Source organism: Mirounga leonina, unplaced genomic scaffold (genome assembly GCF_011800145.1).
Source record: "Mirounga leonina isolate KUSES-001 unplaced genomic scaffold, KU_Mleo_1.0 Mir_108, whole genome shotgun sequence".
NCBI classification, from domain to species: domain Eukaryota; kingdom Metazoa; phylum Chordata; class Mammalia; order Carnivora; family Phocidae; genus Mirounga; species Mirounga leonina.
The window spans coordinates 306374-320068 of NW_023270237.1; positions in this window are offsets into that span (position 1 = coordinate 306374).

Consider the following 13695-nt stretch of genomic DNA (forward strand, 5'->3'; position numbering starts at 1 on the left):
AGAAGAAACTGGCCCAGTTGTGGGGTTATTTTCAGCAATTAAAGTGCCTGCTGAACTCTGAAGTAGATCAAGAAGACAGTAGTCTCTAGGATGTCCAGTCCAGTGGCCCAATCAATTAAGGATGGGGTGAAGGTGAAATGTGCTATGTTCAGAGGGAATGCGGACAACAGACATTGCTCAGACAAGTAGAAGCAAGTAATGCCTCGGGAAGCAGGCAGAGGCTAGGGTAGATAAAAAGAGAGGGTTTGTTATGCAAAGACTGGGAAATATGTCAAGAAGGGCAGGGTGCAAGCAAGAACCCCAGTTCCAATAGGAACTATCAAGACACCTTGCAATTGCCGGGATTGACCTGGAGCAGTACAATATGCAGGGGAAACTCTCTTCTGAGAGCACCAAGGAAGCCACAGAGCATTCAGGTTTTCTTAGAATCTAGGTAGGATAGGGAAATTGCAATTCATGATGAATTTCAGTTAGGGTCAGAAGTCTAACTTTGACAGTAATATTGAGAATCAACATGCACAGTGGGAATAACACTTCCCTTATAGTCTTGTTTGAAGATCAAATTTGTTATGTTTATACTGCATTTAGAATAGTACCTTACATAGTAAGCACTACATATCAGGAGATGTATCTTACAATAGGACAAAATTTGGGGAAAATGCAGTGCCTAAGTTCTCACCCATCTGATATGTAACAAAGATTATGCTGTACTTTCTTGAATAAAATATAAATTTAGAAATTTCTTGAGTAATTTAAACTTTTTAAATTGCAAATGAAACAATATTGATGGGTTTGAAAAATGTTGCAGAGCTGATGAAAAGAATAATAAATAGTGGTATAAGAAAATTGTGTGAATGTTGCACATGTATCTGTACTTCTACTTTACCCGGATCACATCTAAAAATAACAAAAGAAGTAAATGAAAAATAAGTGGCAAAAGACAACTAATGGCTAAATAGACTACAAGAAATAAAGATAATTGACAAACCAGTGAAGTTATAATACTCATGTATTGTATAATTAAACTATATAATATGTAGTATATACAATACATAGAATTGTATAAAATGGTATGAATTATTATTTAAAGGATATCTATCTCATGTTGTTCTCTGAGAAGAAAAGTGTCACCATATAAATTGAAGTAGATAAAACACTTATTTTTTTTTAAAGATTTTATTTATTTGACAGAGAGAGACACAGCGAGAGAGGGAACACAAGCAGGGGGAGTGGGAGAGGGAGAAGCAGGCTTCCCACTGAGCAGGGAGCCCGATGCGGGGCTCGATCCCAGGACCCTGGGATCATGACCCGATCTGAAGGCAGACGCTTAACGACTGAGCCACCCAGGCGCCCCAAAAACACTCTTTTTTTAAAAAAACGATTTTATTTATTTATTTGACAGAGAGCACAAGCAGGGGGAGCGGCAGGCAGAGGGAGAGGGAGAAGCAGGCTCCCCGCTGAGCAGGGAGCCCGACGCAGAGCTAGATCCCAGGACCCTGGGATCATGACCTGAGTCAAAGGCAGACACTAAACCGACTGAACCACCCAGATGCCCTTAGATAAAACATTCTTAAGTCATCAACTGGGCAGCCAATTGTTTTGTGCTCATAAATCCAGCTTTCCATCTGTGAATAACTCTGGGTGACTAGCAATGACCTTTATTGCAGTTCCATTATAGTTATTAAAAAATGATATAGAGAGCCTCAAGCTCAAAAGGACCGAAATATGAGTATTTGTGGAGGGACCTCTTACTTCTGTGAACAGGAGCTCTCCCATGAACAGGAGCTGAATTTCAGGGCTCTTTTGAGGTTGAACTTGAGGCTGACTGGTATGGATTCCCCTCTCATAGATCCTGGATCTGACCTCCGCTCATTGAGAAGACTTTAGTTCACCCCAGATGTGAGTTCTGTGGTTGCTCTAGCACTGTTTCTCAAAGACTGGACCAAGGATCTGCTGCATCAGAGTGGCCTCTTTTTTTTTTTTTTTTTAAGATTTATTTATTTATTTGAGAGAGTGAGAATGAGAGAGAGAGAGTACATGAGAGGGGGGATGGTTAGAGGGAGAAGCAGGCTCCTTGCTGAGCAGGGAGCCTGATGCGGGACTTGATCCAGGGACTCCAGGATCATGACCTGAGCCGACGGCAGTTGCTTAACCAACTGAGCCACCCAGGCACCCCAGAGTGGCCTCTTGTGCTCAATAAAAAAGATAACAAATGGGCCAGAGGAGATTTGCAGATGGTTTGTGCTCCTCATCCTATGTCAGCAAGGAAATGCAAATTAAAACAACAATAAGATGCCACTACATACCTATTAGGATGAACAAAATCCAGAACATGGATAACACCAAATGTTGGCGAGGATGTGGGACAGCAGGAACTCCCATTCATTGCTGATGGGAATGAAAAATGGTACAGCCACTTTGGAAGACAATTTGACAGTTTCTTACAAAACTAAACATACTCTTAACCATACAATCCATTAATCATATTTACCCAAAGGAGTTGAAAACTTATGTCCACACAAAAACCTGCATATAGGTGTTCATAGCAACTTTATTCATAATTGTTAAAACCTGGAAGCAATCAAGATGCCCTTCAGTAGGTGAATGGATAAATAAACTGTGGTACATCCAGACAATGGAATATTATTTAGCACTAAAAAGAAATGAACTATTAAGCCATGAAAAGACATGGAGGAAACTTAAATGCATATTACTAAAGTGAAAGAAACTAATCTGAAAAGACTACATACTGTATGATTCCAACTACATGAATGAGATTCTGGAAAAGGCAAAATTATGGAAACAGTAAAAAGATCAGTGGTTTCCAGGGGTAGGTGGGGAGGGAGGGAAGATTAGGTGCAGCCATAGAGGATTTTTAGGACAATGAAACTACTCTGTATGATACTATAATGGTAGATATATGGCATTATACATTTGTCCAAACCCATAGAATGTACAAGAGTGAGCTGTAATGTAAACTATGGACTTTGAGTGATAATAATGTGTTAATGTAGGCTTATCAGTTGTAATAAATGCACCATTATGGTGGGGGATGTTGATAATGGAGGCGGCTGTGCATATGTGGGGGCATGAGGTATTTGGGAAATCTCCGTACCTTCCTCTCAATTTTGCTATGAATCTAAAACTGCTCTAAAAATAGTCTACTTATAAAACAAAACCCCCGCCAATTCCAGTACCCAATCCCAGACCTACAGGGTCACAATCTCTGAGGATAGACCACTTGACTCTTCATTTTCTGCAAGTAACCCAGATGATTCTTATGCCCACTAAAATTTAAAATCTACTTCATTGGAGTACATACATGTGCTTCCTCAGCTCAGGCTGCCCCGTACAGGAACTGCTCAGTACCCAGCTGGCTAATGTTGAAGGCAATAGAGACTGAAGCAAGACTCTTGCTCTTTCATCCAGTAAATACTCTTCCCAGGCTCTCTCATTCATTTTGTTAACCTCAAACAGCAGTGTAATATACACACCATTCTTGATTTTGTTGTTATTATTATTGTTTTACATTAGCAGTATATCAGGACATAGAGAACTGCTTCTTTAAAAAAAAAAAGATTTTATTTTTAAGTAATCTCTACACCCAACGTGGGGCTCACTCACAACCCTGAGTCAAGAGTTGCATGCTCTACTGACTGAGCCAGGTGCCCTGAGAACTGCTGCTTCTTCTCCTTCTCCTTCTCCTTCTCCTTCTTTTCTTCTTCTTCTCCTTCTCCTTCTCCTTCTCCTCCTCCTCCTCCTCCTCCTCCTCCTCCTCCTTCTCCTTCTTTTCTTCTTCTTCTCCTTCTCCTCCTCCTCCTCCTCCTCCTCCTCCTCCTTCTCCTTCTCCTTCTCCTTCTCCTTCTCCTTTCTTCTTCTTTTTTAAGCCTGTGCTGTATTCCACTGAATGGCTATACCATAATTTTTTTTAACAGGTTCTCTAATGATCGATTGTTTCTAAACTTTTGCTGTTATAAAAAATGCTGCCATAAATAGTCTTGTACATGTATGTACATGTCATTTAGCACCTCTGTGAATATATCTAAGATAAATTCCTTAAAGTGGAAATGCTGGATTGGAAGTATATGCATTTATAATTTTGATCTGTGGTACCAAGTTGCCTTCCACAGAGGTCGTGCCAATTACATACCCCTAGCAATATGTGGGCAGTGCATAACTTTTTAATGACTCCTTATTACCATAATTTGTTTAATCTGTCTTCTGTTTGTGAACATTGACATTGTTTCTCTATCCCACATTTATTTTGCTCTCGAAGCCACATTATTTTATTGTACTATGACTAAATTACTCAACATGGGGGATTTGACAATCTAGGGAGGGTCTTTGTCCTTACTGTTGTTATTATCATAACAACAGCTCTACAAACTCTTAAGTGTTTCTCCGTCTATGATCTCACTTTTGTGACCAGACCTTACCTCTAGCCCCTGGGAATTTCTTCTGTGAGCCCAGCAGGATGACATCCCTTAAGTCAAATTCCAAAGCTTTGAAGCAGATCAGCAGATCAGGGCCCCCTAATGACTAATTACACACAGCCCTGACCCCACACAGCTTCAAGCTTGTTGTTTTCTGCAGCCTTTCATCCCTGCATCCTTCAGTCCACTTTTCCCCAGTGGGAAAGCAAACAATGGAGTAGGAAGAGCATGATGCATGTCCCCCAGGCTATGCGGAGGGCTCTGATCTCTGCAGTGACTTGTTTGCAAACAAATTCTTTCCCTTAGTGTCAGAGGACTAAAGAGAGAAGTGAGAATGGGGACAGCTCTGGCACCTGGAAACTAAAGGTTTATCTACATGAAGCAATATTAGAAGTGGTTTATGCTGAGCATCTCCAGCTTTTCATATTTTAGTTCTGCTCTAGCCTCAAACTTGGATGGTTTCTTACTGTTTGTTAAAAAGTTCCCAAATATTTAGAGGTTCTCAGAGATGGTGGTCTTGGAGTGGAAATAGTTCTCAGAAAAAAGTGCTACAACTCCAGCCATGATGGTCTTTTCTCATTAATCTCCTTGGCTCTTCTAGCCTGGATCCAATTAGAAATCAGAGCGAGAGTGAGATGATACTAGAAATTATTTTGGCCAGAGACCCATGAATATTTAAATCTTACTAAAGGGGCACCTGGGTGGCTCAGTCGGTTAAGAGTCTGCCTTCTGCTCAGGTCATGATCCCAGGGTCCTGGGATCGCATTGGGCTCCCTGCTCAGTGGGGAGTCTGCTTCTCCCTCTGCCTCTGTTGCTCCCCCTGCTTGTGCTCTTTCCCTCTCTCCCTGTCAAATAAATAAATAAATAAAATCTTTAAAAAAATAAATCTTACTAAAGAATAGCCAAGAAAGGCATATAAGGAAGGAAGGTTAGCAAAGGAAAACTTAGTAAGGCTTGATAGGTAAATGTGCTTTTGACCCCCAACCCCAATATAGACAACTAAACCATAGTTCTGGTTTACCACAAGATAGCCATGAGGAAAGAAGAGAGAAGAGAAGGAGTTTATGACAACCTACTTCCTTTGAGCATGGACCCTGGACCTTACCACTTTAGCAGTTTGGAAGGAAGACAAAAGAACCACACTTCTATGGATGCAATACTGGAAGAAAGCATGCTCCAAGCAGGGAGAAAGTAAAGGCACAGAAGTAGGAGCATGCTTGATATGTCCAAGGGACAGCCCCTGATCCATGGATTTTATTATTTAATCCATGATTCTCACAGGTGTTTTGGATTACAATTGATAACTGCGGATTTAGTAATTTTAAATATAGTGGCCTTCATTTTTTCATTGCAATGAATAATACTTTATTCAGAACTTTGTTTTGATCTGCTGACATACACTTATTCCTACTGGAATATGAAATTCTGAAAGCCAGTGATGTCATTCTTTTCCTAATTATGGTTGGGAAGACCTTGTAAAGATAGATTATAAACCAAGAAATGTCAAATTAATGATACTGGCAATGAATTAAGTTATTTTATTGGAAGTCTTCACTTTGATCCATAATTTGTGTAAATCATTCATAAATTAATTGATCATCTGCTTTCTCAATCATTGCATAAACCACAAGGAATAGTTTCCCCATTCTGATTATAGTGGAAAAAATAACTTATACCTAGAGGCTTGAGTCAGCAACACCTTGGCAAAACTTGATTTGAATGTCAAGTGGCCAAATCATTTGGAAGTAGTTTGGTGTCCAGTGGGTTTCTCCCAGTTTCCAAGAAGTTCAGACATCTCTAGTTATTCATCCCAGAAAACTACAGCTAGATACATTTTCTATCATCAGGTTCCATTTCAAGGTTTCTCAAAAGTAGTTTATTCTACAAACATCAGAGGGCAGCATTTGATAGGGATTCCAGAAAGACAGAAAAAATTCTCCACATCAAACCTACCTGAATGCTCTATTGAGCTATGCTTTTTCTCTTCTTTCCTGATTCCCTTTCTGTTCTTTGTAGGACAGCAAATGCCTTCACCTGTGGCTTTTCAGTACTCACTACCCTCTCCTTTCTCCACCAATAGACCTAGCTGGCTGAAGTTCATCCCTTCCCCCTCCTTTTAGGATGCCTGTGTGTACCACATAGGCTGGAAACCCAAAAACTCTATCTCCTGATTCCTTGTAGAGTTAGGTTTGCAAATGTAATTTAAATTTGGCCAATCAGATGCACTTGTGGGGCATTTGGAAGACAGATATGTATATGGAGGAGTGCTGTGTCTGTTTTCTGTAGGCAAGCATGGTATGGAGGGGTTGGGCTTTCCGTAGTAGTATCACAATATCTAGTCACTAGCTCTGTGGAGCTCAAGGCACGGGATGCTGGACATCAAGTTTTTGCTGATGCCAATCAAGCAGGAGCAGTGTGACTTCAGAGACAATAGCTACAGCAGTGGGGCATTGTGATTCCCAGATTGCTATTTAGACTGAGTTCCAGGGTAGTTTCCTGATTCCCTACCTTTTTGATTATGGCACGGTAGCTGGTTCCTTGTTAGGCCAGTTCTGTCTTCTGGGAGCCATTCCTGGAGGCCCTGCCTCAAATTTGTTTCCCCATCTTTTCCAATACTTTATATGCACCCAATTCTCTGCATTTCTTACATCCCTTTCTACTTAAAATAGTTAAAGTGGTTTCTGTTTTCTAAAACTGACCCCTGAATGATACATTAACTGGAGGTAAGCAAAAGGTACAGCACCATGATCCGTATGTCTGTGATCTTTGTAGCCATCAGGTAAACAGAACTGAAACACCACCGTGAAATCTAGGGAATAACAAATTACTTCTTCCCATGTGCCTTGCCCCTCTTCTAAAGTAAGTTAGTGTGATTCTACTGCTGCCACTAACATAATGGATATGCAGTGGCGATCTCTTGGATTGCATGTTGGCAATTAAGCTCACAGCCATCATTCAATAAGCATTTATGCAGATGACTGTGAGATTCTTTGGAAAGGGTTATCAGGAGCTAACCACACTAACATTAGTATAGTATAGCTTCCCTGGCCCCCCAGAGGCACATGGCTGATGGATTCTGATATAACTGGCTTGAGGAATCCACAGATCTAACGATGCCTGCCAACTTTCTCAGCCATTCTAGATATCTTTCTTTTGGATGAGGCATAGTTTGGTTGTGTTCTCTGACACTATTCACACACTAGCATGAGAAGTATATAAACCCATTTGACCTCAGAGGATAGATCCTAAACAAGACACATTCTATTTGCTCATGCTTTTCAATAGCTGCTCTTGGGGTATTTAAACTCTAAGAGCCCTTTACATGAATCCCCAGTATGCCAACAACTCTTAATGACGTTGTTACTCATTGTTGGCATATTGAGTAATCTCTAGTAAATGGACTCTTTAATAATAAATGTCCATATTTTTCATATAAGATAACTGACAAGACTACAAATCCAACCTACAATCTAGAAGATCAACCTCATAGCTTGATTTTCAAGGAGACACAAACTGAAATTCCTTAATTTTTTATGACCAGCATGCTGCAAGAATCCCTAACTCTTATAACTACAGGGCTGAGATTACTATAAGAATTAGAGAAAGAATCAGAGATTTCCAAGCAATCAATCCCTCTTGAAAAACAACAACAACAATACACCACCACTGAAATTTCATTGCATAAGGAAGCCATGCTGTCTTCCTTGTCCATAGAAACTATTCTTTTTGCTACCCTGAGAGCTCTCTTCCAGGGGGAGGCTAATAATCTCCCTCATGCTGCATCTACTGTCAGCAGACTAGGACCATATCCCATTTTTTCCTGTGGTTATGTGCAAAACTGGACATTTCAAAAGGAATTTCTGAAAACATCACAGGAATTGGCAAACTCATACTAGCAAAAAAAGTAACCAATCTTTTTAGGAATAGATATTGAGGCTACTTAGTTCAGAAGCATAGATGATACTTTTAGATGGAGCTAAATTTGTTTCTCTGGGTGCATAATTCCCTTATGGTCAATACCCTACAATTTGCCCCCTGGATCAATGTTCCTATCTGTTAGGATTCTTTAGTTATAAACAATATAAATCAACTCTGGATAACTGAAATGGTATAGGAATTAATAGCTTAGGTTTTCCTTGGTACAAATTCTGATTCTTTAACTTACTAATTTTATGTCACTGGGCAATCAAACTAATCTCTATTTGCTTTCATTTGTAAAAGGGAATAATAAAAATACTACCCACTTCATAAGGCATTGTGAGGAATATGTGGAAAATTGCATGTCAAGAGTTTGGAACATAGTAACTATTCAGTAGGTTTCAACTATGATTTTATTTCTGGATGGCCCTTCCTGTTTTTCTCAAAAGAATTGTTTATGATAAATACATACATACATGCATACCTGGAGCTCACCACATAGAGTTTTTGATGCTTATAAATAAGCTCCCCCCCGCCCCCCCCGTGAATGAAAGCTTGTAATTTGCAGTGGTTGCCCTTGTGGTGTTAAATTTAGAGTTTATACTTGAAAACATTTGTGTCAGTTGGGTCCTAGAGTAAGCAGACCCTGAGACAAAGTTGGGAGTGCAAGAGGTCTATCAGGAGGTAATATCTATCAAAGGCAAAAGGGGAAAGACGTGGGATTTGGCAGGGAGAACCTTCAGACTCTGATGTAGCTCTGACACCTGCGAAGGGAGATGAGGAGAAAGCAGGTTTGGGTATGAAGAGCCTCAGATCTGACAAAACATCAGCCAACCTGATGGGGAACTCTAACGCAAAGGTTGAGTATTAGAGTATGTATTGATGGCTCAGCACTAGTGTTTCTGCTACGCTGTTGTTGGCTGGGGGATGCCTTAGAAGAATGTGGCTTTATCTTAAAAATTAAGGTGGATCCTGAAAGCATTAATAGCCGAGGCTGCTGGCAAGTTCTTTCTTGAAGGGAAGTTCTGAGCGGTAAACATCCATGGCTGCCACGGTCTACCCCTCATGCTTCTTGGCAGCAGCTCCTCCAGGGTTCTAATGAGTCTCTTTTCCTAATGGGAATGTTATAGACTCCAACTGATATGCATTGTCTGTCCTCTCCAGGGACCATTCTAAATCCCCCTCTCCCTCAGCTACTAGTTCTCTGGCCTCAGTGGCTTTTCTGTTTTGGTTTTTCCCAAAAGCTAATTCCTGAGGAGTCTGAGCCCTAGGGAACTGTATTCTTCTCAGGTCAGGATGGCTGCACTTGTCCATTCACAGTTATATTTGGACGAGGGAGTAACAGGAAGTGCCCCAATGGATCGCCAGAGTTCCACACCTAGTCCACCATCCCAGTTGTAGCCCAGTAGCCCTACCTCCTACTAACCCCTAACCTATTTAAGGCAGTGACTCCTGTTCTTGCTTGTTGATCCTAGATGTAAGGAGTCCAAAGTGGCCAGATGGCAGCTGTGTCTTATAGATTAATGGATATCTTGCTATGTCTCTTTTGGAACCAGGACCTCTAATTCCTCAAATCCCAGAATTGGGACTAAAACATAAAATCCTCTAATGGGTCATTGCAAATGATGTTAAGTGGGGCCACTCCTTGGTTCCTGGACCCATGAATTTTTCCTATTGAGTACACAGCACTGTATATAGGACTCTGATTCAGTGTGTGTACCTCAACCTGGAGGATGGTACCCCATCTCTGCAGAGTACTACAGAGTACTACCTATAAGTTAGTACTTCATCAGGTCATTTCATTATGCTAACTAATTGGCAGCTCCTGGGCGGTATAGCCAGTGGATCTTATGTCTTGGCCCACTACCCTACCTCCTCTCTCCCCTACTTTTAGTGGGTTCCTTGATCAGATGCTATATTGTATAGGACTCTAAGGAACTGTGGATCAGATGCTCCCTAACCATAACTTCCCAAATCTGACTCATTATTAGATTCATAGACTCCCAGTTTGGAGAAAAAATTTAGAAGTCATTTGTTAGTTCAGGCTCAACCTGATCCCTGATTGACAGCTATAACACCCTTGAAAGAGATCAACAAGCCCAAATGTGACAAAATCCATGATACCAATGCCATCATTCTCCTTCTAAGTTCTCATTGTAGATATCACTAATTTTTTTAGGACTTTTCTTTCTCTGCTGAGTCCATATAGGGCCTCAGAATCTTTTTCAACAAACTTTGGAACAACTAATACTAAACAATCTGATCTGTGACATTGAGTTGAAATCTATGTGCTATTATCATCTAGCCTTTACCTGAGAGATAGCTAAAGACTGGGAATGCATTTTACTTGCAACAGCTACCTTTATTTCTGTAGGAACATGCTGCCTCATTTCACTTTTAAATCCCCTCAATATGTACATAAATGCTTAATGAATATTTAAATAATAAAATCTGTAGAATGAATGAAAAATAAATAAAATATTTGAAGAAGTGTTTCATAATTAGTTTCAGATCACCCAGAAAATCTGTTGATTCATTAAACATTTATTGAGAACCTACTATGTTAAGTACTAGTGTAAGAGCTGGGAGATAGAGTTGAACAATACAGATATCTATCTTTATGGAGCTTACATTCTAGTAGATATTGACAATAGGATATTGAGAATAGATGAAGAATGAGATAGTAGCAAGTAGTCAAAATGCTGTGGTGGAAATAAAACAATTTCATGATAGGAATGATTGGGAATGTGGTTCTTTATGTGAGGTGATCAGGAAAGCCTGCAATGAGAAAAAGACTTTTTAAAAAAGATTTTATTTATTTGAGAGCAAGAGAGAGAGAGCACAAGCGCGGCGGGTGGGGGAGGCAGAGGGAGAAGCAGACTCCCTGCTGAGCAGGGAGCCTGTTGCAGGGCTCGATCCCAGGGCCCTGGGATCATGACCTGAGCTGAATATGGAGCTTAACTGACTGAGCCACCCAGGTGCCCAAAAGACTTTTGTTTTTATTGTGGTAAAATACACATAAGATTTACCATTTAACCATTTTAAAATGTACAGGTCATTGGCATCAAATACACTCACGTTATTGTACAACCATCACCACCTTCCATCTCCAGAACTTTTTCATCATCACAGATAAAACTCTATACCCACTAAAAAAATAACTCCCCATTTATCCTTCCTCTCAGTCCCTGGTAACTGGTATTCTACTTTCTGTTTCTATGAATTTGCCTATTCTAGGTACCTCATAAAAGTGGAATCATATAATATTTGTCCTTCTGTGACTGGCATATTTAACTTAACATGTCTTCAGGGTTCATCCATGTCATAGCATGTATGAGAAGATGACTTTTTAAAGAGCTTTTAATTGAAGTATAACATGCAAAGAGAAAAGTTGATAACTCCTTCACAATTTAAACAAATCAAGGTAAGTAGCACCTAGATAAGAAATCTAAAATTACCAGTGCCACAGAAGACCCCTTCATGCTCCTATCTAGTCATAGCCCCCAGTGGTAACTTCTGTCTTGACTTTTAAGAGTATATATTAACTTTGCCTATTTTAACTTTATATAAATGAAACCATACAATATTTACTATTTTTCAATCTGCTTTATTTTGTTCAATATTATGTTTGGTGGTATTCATCCATATTGTAAATAGTTATAGCTTTCAAAATTCTCATTCCTTTATAGTATTCTCTTGTGTAAATATACCACAATTTATCCATTAAACTGTTGAGGGGTACTGAGGTAATTTCTGTCCTTAGCTATTTAAAATAGTGCTGCTATGAACATTCTTATACATGTCTTCTGGTAAACACAAGAATGGATTTATATTACTTATATGCATATATAATATATGGTATATAACATGAATATATAATGTGAACATGTTATATACATTCCTATACATATGTAGTCAGAAGTGGAAATGCTGGGTCACAGATTATGTATATGTATATGTTTAACTTTAGTTGCTTTCCAAAATGGTTTACCCATTTAGAAAGGGTCACATTTAAGCTGTAGCCTGAAGGACAAAGGAAAGCGGAAGCTGCACTGAGATTTCTTTACTAACATCTCTCCATTGCTGTGCCAAAAATGTATCCTTTCTTAAAGTGGTTAGAGTCCAATGAGAGAAGACCTCCACCTCCTTTTGGCTGTGGTCTCCCAGTGATACTGTAGTGAGAGGAGCCTCTGTCATTTTGGTCAGACCAAGGCAGACAGGAGAGGCTGACTGATGACTCAGCCCCCTCGGCTCCACTTCCCAGAGCTCCACTCACCACATCAGTGAGCCTGGCAGTGGGGGGGAGACATAAACACACCCGTTGTGTTGATATCAGTGCTAGCAAAGATGTCAAGAGCCAAAGCCTGAGAAGAGGAGGAGAGCACTGGGGTAAATATGTCAATGGAAAAAAGATCAAATGAGGGCTTGAAAGTCACATCTAAAGAATTGTTTCAGTAATGGTGGCAAATGAAACACAAGGCCTCTGCTACTAGAATCATCAGTGGTACCTGTTTCAGATTCCTAAGCATGTTTTTGGGAGGTCTTACGACTCAGAGTTTTGCCAGTTGTGTGGCCCGGGATGAAAGCCATCAACAGAGGTTGGAATTCAGGGCTTTCTTCTCAAGAGAAATGAAAGGAGGCCAAAAAACTGGCCGCAGTAATGCCTATAAATGCTGTGGGGGTGAGGGACTGAATCTTTGTCCTGGTTCAGGAAGTATAAACAAAACTGGTAGAAATTGGTCATTTTGGGGAAGTTTCCAGTGGGAAAGAGAAAAGTTAGTAAACTTCCCCTTTCTCTGCATCCTTGCCAACATTTTTGTTTCCTGTCTTGTTAATTTTAGCCATTTTGACTGGTGTGAGGTGGTATCTCATTGGTATGAGGTGGTTTTGATTTGTATTTCCCTGATGGCAAGTGATGTGGAGCATTTTTCATGTGTCTGTTGGCCATTTGCATGTCTTCTTGGGAGAAATGTCTGTTCATGTCTTCTGCCTATTTCTTGACTAGATTATTTCTGGGTATTGACTTTGATAAGTTCTTTATAGATCTTTGATACTAGCCCTTTATCTGATAAGACATTTGCAAATATCTTCTCCCATTCTGTAGGTTGCCTTTTAGTTTTGTTGACTATTTCCTTTGCTATGCAGAACCTTTTTATCTTGATGAAGTCCCAATAGTTCATTTTTGTTTTTGTTTCCCTTGCCTTTGGAGACATGTCTAGGAAGAGTTGTTGCAGCTGAAATCAAAGAGATTGCTGCTTGTGTTCTCCTCTAGGATTTTGATGGATTCCTGTCTCATGTTTAGGTCTTTCATCCATTTTGAGTTTATCTTTGTGTATGGTGTAAG